Source organism: Ranitomeya imitator, chromosome 1 (assembly GCF_032444005.1).
Source record: "Ranitomeya imitator isolate aRanImi1 chromosome 1, aRanImi1.pri, whole genome shotgun sequence".
Lineage (NCBI taxonomy): Eukaryota > Metazoa > Chordata > Amphibia > Anura > Dendrobatidae > Ranitomeya > Ranitomeya imitator.
In genome coordinates this window covers 772,238,768-772,247,748 of record NC_091282.1, presented here as the reverse complement: position 1 = coordinate 772,247,748, position 8,981 = coordinate 772,238,768, and the positions used below count along the sequence as shown (strand labels likewise).

The 8,981-nt window shown below is 40.4% G+C and overlaps 1 protein-coding gene across 3 annotated transcripts in view; it reads left to right on the top strand.

Moving 5' to 3' along the window:
- The first annotated feature begins 58 nt into the window (after positions 1-58).
- The window catches only part of CIPC (CLOCK interacting pacemaker), a 31,787-nt gene continuing 22,864 nt past the window's right edge, over positions 59-8,981 (top strand). Inside the window, exon 1 of one of the 3 annotated variants that reach the window (XM_069735959.1) lies at positions 59-165. The gene's annotated coding sequence lies outside the window, so the exon portion shown is untranslated. Of the gene's footprint in view, positions 290-8,981 lie in introns of all 3 variants that reach the window. The other 2 variants (XM_069735968.1, XM_069735977.1) reach the window with 2 other exon arrangements.

The following is an 8,981-nucleotide window of genomic DNA, read 5'->3' as shown; positions in this document are numbered from 1 at the left end:
GACCCCAAACATGGCGGTCAGAAAGTGACACTTCCGTGACGTCAGCACGGCGTCCGCCGTCACCACAGGGTTGTCATAGTGACCGAGAGTCGGCAGTGAGGCCTGAGCAACGCCGGAGCCTGGACTGGAGCAGCGCTAGAGACCGGTGCACTGTGTGACCCGCGGGTGAGAAGGCGGAGACGTCCCTGCACAGTGTGGCCATGTACTAATATACCTGCGGCCATGTGTGACGGTGCCACGAGGAGCAACCTGAGGGATATGTGTCTGCACGTGTACACACTGCCCTGCGGTATAACATGGGGATATTACATCTGTATCTGCCCTGCGGTATAATATGGGGATATTACATCTGTATCTGCCCTGCGGTATAATATGGGGATATTACATCTATATGTGACCTGCGGTATAATATGGGGATATTACATCTGTATCTGCCCTGCGCTATAATATGGGGATATTACATCTGTATCTGCCCTGCGCTATAATATGGGGTATTACATCTATATGTGACCTGCGGTATAATATGGGGATATTACATCTATATGTGACCTGCGCTATAATATGGGGTATTACATCTATATGTCACCTGCGGTATAATATGGGGATATTACATCTATATGTGACCTGCGGTATAATATGGGGATATTACATCTGTATCTGCCCTGCGGTATAATATGGGGATATTACATCTATATGTGACCTGCGGTATAATATGGGGATATTACATCTGTATCTGCCCTGCGGTATAATATGGGGATATTACATCTATATGTGACCTGCAGTATAATATGGGGATATTACATCTGTATGTGACCTGCGGTATAATATGGGGATATTACATCTATATGTGACCTGCGGTATAATATGGGGATATTACATCTGTATGTGCCCTGCGGTATAATATGGGGATATTACATCTGTATCTGCCCTGCGGTATAATATGGGGAAATTACATCTGTATCTGCCTTGCGGTATAATATGGGGATATTACATCTGTATCTGCCTTGCGGTATAATATGGGGATATTACATCTGTATCTGCCTTGCGGTATAATATGGGGATATTACATCTGTATCTGCCCTGCGGTATAATATGGGGATATTACATCTGTATCTGCCCTGCGGTATAATATGGGGATATTACATCTGTATCTGCCTTGCGGTATAATATGGGGATATTACATCTGTATCTGCCTTGCGGTATAATATGGGGATATTACATCTGTATCTGCCCTGCGGTATAATATGGGGATATTACATCTGTATCTGCCCTGCGGTATAATATGGGGATATTACATCTGTATCTGCCCTGTGGTATAATATGGGGATATTACATCTCTATCTGCCTTGCGGTATAATATGGGGATATTACATCTATATGTGACCTGCGGTATAATATGGGGATATTACATCTATATGTGACCTGCGGTATAATATGGGGATATTACATCTGTATCTGCCCTGAAGACACAAAAGAGAATAGTAAAACCAAAAACACTCAGTTTGAAAAAATGTTGCAGTAATCCGCAAGTGCTAGTAAAAGATGTAAAAAACAGGGTATTTGGTTGATACGTTTTTTGCAAAAAATGTATACTAAGCTGCTCTACCAATCTTCACGGTATACCCTTATCAGAGCAGTCCTAACTAATGTATGCAATCCCTATCTGATGTATTTAAAAACCTGATCATCTGTATATAACCTGTGTGAACAGGGTTCAGAGAGGAAAAATCCATGTGTGCATACAGGGTAGAACAGCTATTGTGCAGATAGCCCAAGAGGAGTGGTGGAACTCCCCAGTCTTGTAGACACAAGAGAACAATTATGGAAACAGGAACACATGGGCTACTTGCACAGTGAACAAGTCTGTATGATCATGTTCACACACCACCAAGAAACCTGAAGACACAAAAGAGAATAGTAAAACCAAAAACACTCAGTTTGAAAAAATGTTGCAGTAATCCGCAAGTGCTAGTAAAAGATGTAAAAAACAGGGTATTTGGTTGATACGTTTTTTGCAAAAAATGTATACTAAGCTGCATCTGCATCTGTATCTGCCCTGCGGTATAATATGGGGATATTACATCTGTATCTGCCTTGCGGTATAATATGGGGATATTACAGCTGTATCTGCCTTGCGGTATAATATGGGGATATTACATCTATATGTGACCTGCGGTATAATATGGGGATATTACATCTGTATCTGCCCTGCGGTATAATATTGGGATATTACATCTGTGTCTGCCTTGCGGTATAATATGGGGATATTACATCTGTATCTGCCTTGCGGTATAATATGGGGATATTACATCTGTATCTGCCTTGCGGTGTAATATGGGGATATTACATCTGTATCTGCCTTGCAGTATAATATGGGGATATTACATCTGTATCTGCCCTGCGGTATAATATGGGGATATTACATCTGTATCTGCCCTGCGGTATAATATGGGGATATTACATTTTTATCTGCCCTGCGGTATAATATGGGGATATTACATCTGAATGTGACCTGTGGTATAATATGGGGATATTACATCTGTATCTGCCTTGCGGTATAATATGGGGATATTACATCTGTATCTGCCCTGCGGTATAATATGGGGATATTACATCTGTATCTGCCTTGCGGTATAATATGGGGATATTACATCTGTATCTGCCCTGCGGTATAATATGGGGATATTACATCTGTATCTGCCCTGCGGTATAATATGGGGATATTACATCTGTATCTGCCTTGCGGTATAATATGGGGATATTACATCTGTATCTGCCTTGCGGTATAATATGGGGATATTACATCTGTATCTGCCCTGCGGTATAATATGGGGATATTACATCTGTATCTGCCTTGCGGTATAATATGGGGATATTACATCTGTATCTGCCCTGCGGTATAATATGGGGATATTACATCTGTATCTGCCCTGCGGTATAATATGGGGATATTACATCTGTATCTGCCTTGCGGTATAATATGGGGATATTACATCTGTATCTGCCCTGCGGTATAATATGGGGATATTACATCTGTATCTGCCTTGCGGTATAATATGGGGATATTACATCTGTATCTGCCTTGCGGTATAATATGGGGATATTACATCTGTATCTGCCTTGCGGTATAATATGGGGATATTACATCTGTATCTGCCCTGCGGTATAATATGCGGATATTGCATCTGTATCTGCCCTGCGGTATAATATGGGGATATTACATCTGTATCTGCCTTGCGGTATAATATGGGGATATTACATCTGTATCTGCCCTGTGGTATGATATGGGGATATTACATCTATATGTGACCTGCGGTATAATATGGGGATATTACATCTGTATGTGACCTGCTGCGGTATAATATGGGGATATTACATCTATATGTGACCTGTGGTATAATATGGGGATATTACATCTGTATCTGCCCTGCGGTATAATATGGGAATATTACATCTATATGTGACCTGCGGTATAATATGGGGATATTACATCTATATGTGACCTGTGGTATAATATGGGGATATTACATCTGTATCTGCCCTGCGGTATAATATGGGAATATTACATCTATATGTGACCTGCGGTATAATATGGGGATATTACATCTATATGTGACCTGTGGTATAATATGGGGATATTACATCTGTATCTGCCCTGCGGTATAATATGGGAATATTACATCTATATGTGACCTGCGGTATAATATGGGGATATTACATCTACATGTGACCTGTGGTATAATATGGGGATATTACATCTGTATCTGGGTCATTCCACATCAAGTGGACCAGTTTTAAAAATCGTCCCCACTCGACCGTCTCCGATTTTGCTGAAAATTTATAAGGATGTACATGTATGTTTGAAAAGAGGTTCTGTAAATTTTTAGGGCCAGATCTTAAATACATTGGGCACTGTTGACCTTTCACTGGAGGTTCCACCAAGCCTGCGGCTTCAGCTAAGAGGATTTTGCAAACTTTGGCACATAGCCATTAGAGTTCTATACTGGCTATGATGCTGAAATTTGGCATACTAGCTCAACTTTTGCTGCTAAACACGATAACATTATTACCGGCTATGACAAAACAATATTTCGGCCGCAATTTTGTGTGAAAGTAGCTTGAAAACCGCGTCGCATAAAATTTATGCCAAACTTTGCCCATATATGGAATTTTTTTGGTATCAGTCATGGAAAGTCGCCCTGTGATGGGATTGGAGGGACAGCAAAGAGGTTGGCAGCTCGTGCCAGTCTTCAACGCCCAACTGAAAACCAAATACTGACCCTGGTGGATTTATTCAACTTTTGCAACGAGCAACTGCATGGAATCAAGTTTTTTTTTGTTCCAAAAGAAAAAAATTGACGAAATACGGGTAGTTCAAGAGGAAAGGTTCAAAGATGGACATACAATTGCTGGAACAAGAGAAAATCACCAGTTTGTGCCAATTGATGACAAAAAGATTTGCATTTCAAGGGTGTCAAATGACCCATCATCTTTCATTGCCCATGTAGATAGATCTGTCAGATCAGAAATGCCTTTTGTGCCCATTGCAAACCTCCAGCCAGGGCAATACATTGCCTGCATTTACGATAGGAACTGGTGGATTGGAAATATTTCTGAAATTTCAGTCGACGAGCATGATGCATTAATAAATTTTATGCATCCTCATGGACCAGCTAGCTTCTTTCACTGGCCTGTAAGAAATGATACATGCTGGATTCCCGAGCAGTCAATCATTGCAATAATTCCAGCACCAGCTGCAACAGCAATGGGCCGACAATACAGCTTCTCTGAACCGATTATGTTGGGAATTCAGCAACAATTCCAGACCACTTAGACTGAACATTATGGCTTGGGAACCAACAAAAGATACCCAATATTAGGCTTGGGATCCTAGGCAAAGACACCCACCCTCAGGCTTCGGAACCTGCGATAAAGAGACCGCCCGAGGCTCGCCTTGCACGGCTATCGGCCATGGCTCCTAGGCGATGGGGCTGCCAATTCTCGAAAGACAGCATTATTACAATTCTTAATAGGATTATAATACCAAATCTTAGGGAATGGGTTGTGGTATAACCACCATGGACCAACGCAAGGGTTTGAATAGTTACCATTCATTGCGTATTAATAAATAACACCATGTTCAGTGGCATTTTTCATTTCTTAAACTGAGAGACTCCAAAAAAAAAAAAACAATGATCATTGTAGAGAAAAATGTGCTCTTTCTAATGATATCAGAATTAATATATTTTAGGGGTACCCTTTTTGAGAAAGTTGACCTAAAAATAGGTAAAATTCAGGTTTTTAAGTTTTTCATCATATGTGGGTGTGAATATTTCCACAAATACATATACTTTGACCGTTATATTGCAGCAATGCAAAGTCATGTAGATGTTTGGTGTACAGGGCAAAGCACCAGTTATTATTGGTTTTTGGTCTTGAGTTATATATGGGCAAAGTTTGGCATAAATTTTATGCGACGCGGTTTTCAAGCTACACAAAATTGCGGCCGAAATATTGTTTTGTCATAGCCAGTAATAATTTTATCGCGTTTAGCAGCAAAAGTTGAGCTAGTATGCCAAATTTCAGCATCATAGCCAGTATAGAACTCTAATGGCTATGTGCCAAAGTTTGCAAAATCCTCTTAGCTGAAGCCGCAGGCTTGGTGGAACCTCCAGTCAAAGGTCAACAGTGCCCAATGTATTTGAGATCTGGCCCTAAAAATTTACAGAACCTCTTTTCAAACATACATGTACATCCTTATAAATTTTCAGCAAAATCGGAGAAGGTCGAGTGGGGACCACTGGTCCACTTGACATGGAATGACCCATCTATCTGTGACCTGCGGTATAATATGGGGATATTATATCTGTATGTGACCTGCGGTATACTATGGGGATGTTACATCTATATGTGACCTGCGGTATAATATGGGGATATTACATCTGTATGTGACCTGCGGTATAATATGGGGATATTACATCTATATGTGACCTGCGCTATAATATCGGGATATTACATCTGTATGTGACCTGCGGTATAATATGGGGATATTACATCTGTATGTGACCTGCGGTATAATGGGGATATTATATCTGTATGTGACCTGCGGTATAATATGGGGATATTACATTTGTATGTGACCTGCGGTATAATGGGGATATTACACCTGTATGTGACCTGCGGTATAGTGGGGATATTACATCTGTATGTGACCTGCGGTATAATGGGAATAGTACATCTGTATGTGACCTGCGGTATAATGGGGATAGTACATCTGTATGTGAACGGCGGTATAATGGGGATATTACATCTGTATGTGACCTGCGGTATAATGGGGATATTACATCTGTATGTGACCTGCGGTATAATATGGGGATATTACATCTATATGTGACCTGCGCTATAATATGGGGTATTACATCTATATGTGACCTGCGCTATAATATGGGGATATTACATCTATATGTGACCTGCGCTATAATATGGGGATATTACATCTGTATGTGACCTGCGGTATAATATGGGGATATTACATCTATATGTGACCTGCTGTATAATATGGGGATATTACATCTGTATCTGCCCTGCGGTATAATATGGGGATATTACATCTGTATGTGACCTGCGGTATAATGGGGATATTACATCTGTATGTGACCTGCGGTATAATATGGGGATATTACATCTATATGTGACCTGCGCTATAATATGGGGTATTACATCTATATGTGACCTGCGCTATAATATGGGGATATTACATCTGTATGTGACCTGCGGTATAATATGGGGATATTACATCTATATGTGACCTGCGCTATAATATCGGGATATTACATCTGTATGTGACCTGCGGTATAATGGGGATATTATATCTGTATGTGACCTGCGGTATAATATGGGGATATTACATTTGTATGTGACCTGCGGTATAATGGGAATAGTACATCTGTATGTGACCTGCGGTATAATGGGGATAGTACATCTGTATGTGAACGGCGGTATAATGGGGATATTACATCTGTATGTGACCTGCGGTATAATGGGGATATTACATCTGTATGTGACCTGCGGTATAATATGGGGATATTACATCTATATGTGACCTGCGCTATAATATGGGGTATTACATCTATATGTGACCTGCGCTATAATATGGGGATATTACATCTATATGTGACCTGCGCTATAATATGGGGATATTACATCTGTATGTGACCTGCGGTATAATATGGGGATATTACATCTATATGTGACCTGCTGTATAATATGGGGATATTACATCTGTATCTGCCCTGCGGTATAATATGGGGATATTACATCTGTATGTGACCTGCGGTATAATGGGGATATTACATCTGTATGTGACCTGCGGTATAATATGGGGATATTACATCTGTATGTGACCTGCGCTATAATATGGGGATATTACATCTATATGTGACCTGCGCTATAATATCGGGATATTACATCTGTATGTGACCTGCGGTATAATATGGGGATATTACATCTGTATGTGACCTGCGGTATAATGGGGATATTATATCTGTATGTGACCTGCGGTATAATATGGGAATAGTACATCTGTATGTGACCTGCGGTATAATGGGGATAGTACATCTGTATGTGAACGGCGGTATAATGGGGATATTACATCTGTATGTGACCGGCGGTATAATGGGGATATTACATCTGTATGTGACCTGCGGTATAATATGGGGATATTACATCTATATGTGACCTGCGCTATAATATGGGGTATTACATCTATATGTGACCTGCGCTATAATATGGGGATATTACATCTGTATGTGACCTGCGGTATAATATGGGGATATTACATCTATATGTGACCTGCTGTATAATATGGGGATATTACATCTGTATCTGCCCTGCGGTATAATATGGGGATATTACATCTGTATGTGACCTGCGGTATAATGGGGATATTACATCTGTATGTGACCTGCGGTATAATATGGGGATATTACATCTATATGTGACCTGCGCTATAATATGGGGTATTACATCTATATGTGACCTGCGCTATAATATGGGGATATTACATCTATATGTGACCTGCGCTATAATATGGGGATATTACATCTGTATGTGACCTGCGGTATAATATGGGGATATTACATCTATATGTGACCTGCTGTATAATATGGGGATATTACATCTGTATCTGCCCTGCGGTATAATATGGGGATATTACATCTGTATCTGCCCTGCGGTATAATATGGGGATATTACATCTGTATGTGACCTGTGGTATAATATTGGGATATTACATCTGTATGTGACCTGCGGTATAATGGGAATATTATATCTGTATGTGACCTGCGGTATAATGGGAATATTACATCTGTATGTGACCTGCGGTATAATATGGGGATATTACGTCTGTATCTGCCCTGCGGTATAATATGGGGATATTACATCTGTATGTGACCTGTGGTATAATATTGGGATATTACATCTGTATGTGACCTGCGGTATAATATGGGGATATACATCTGTATGTGACCTGCGGTATAATATGGGGATATTACATCTGTATCTGCCCTGCACTATAATATGGGGATATTAAATCTGTATGTGACCTGCGGTATAATGGGGATATTACATCTGTATGTGACCTGGGGTATAATATGGGGATATTACATCTGTATCTGCCCTGGGCTATAATATGGGGATATTACATCTGTATGTGACCTGCTGTATAATGGGGATATTACATCTGTATGTGACCTGCGGTATAATATGGGGATATTACATCTGTATGTGACCTGCGGTATAATGGGGATATTACATCTGTATGTGACCTGCGGTATAATGGGGATATTACATCTGTATGTGACCTGCGGTATAATATGGGGATATTACATCTGTATGTGACCTGCGGTATAATGGGGATATTACATCTGTATGTGACCTGCGGTATAATATGGGGATATTACATCTGTATCTGCCCTGTGGTA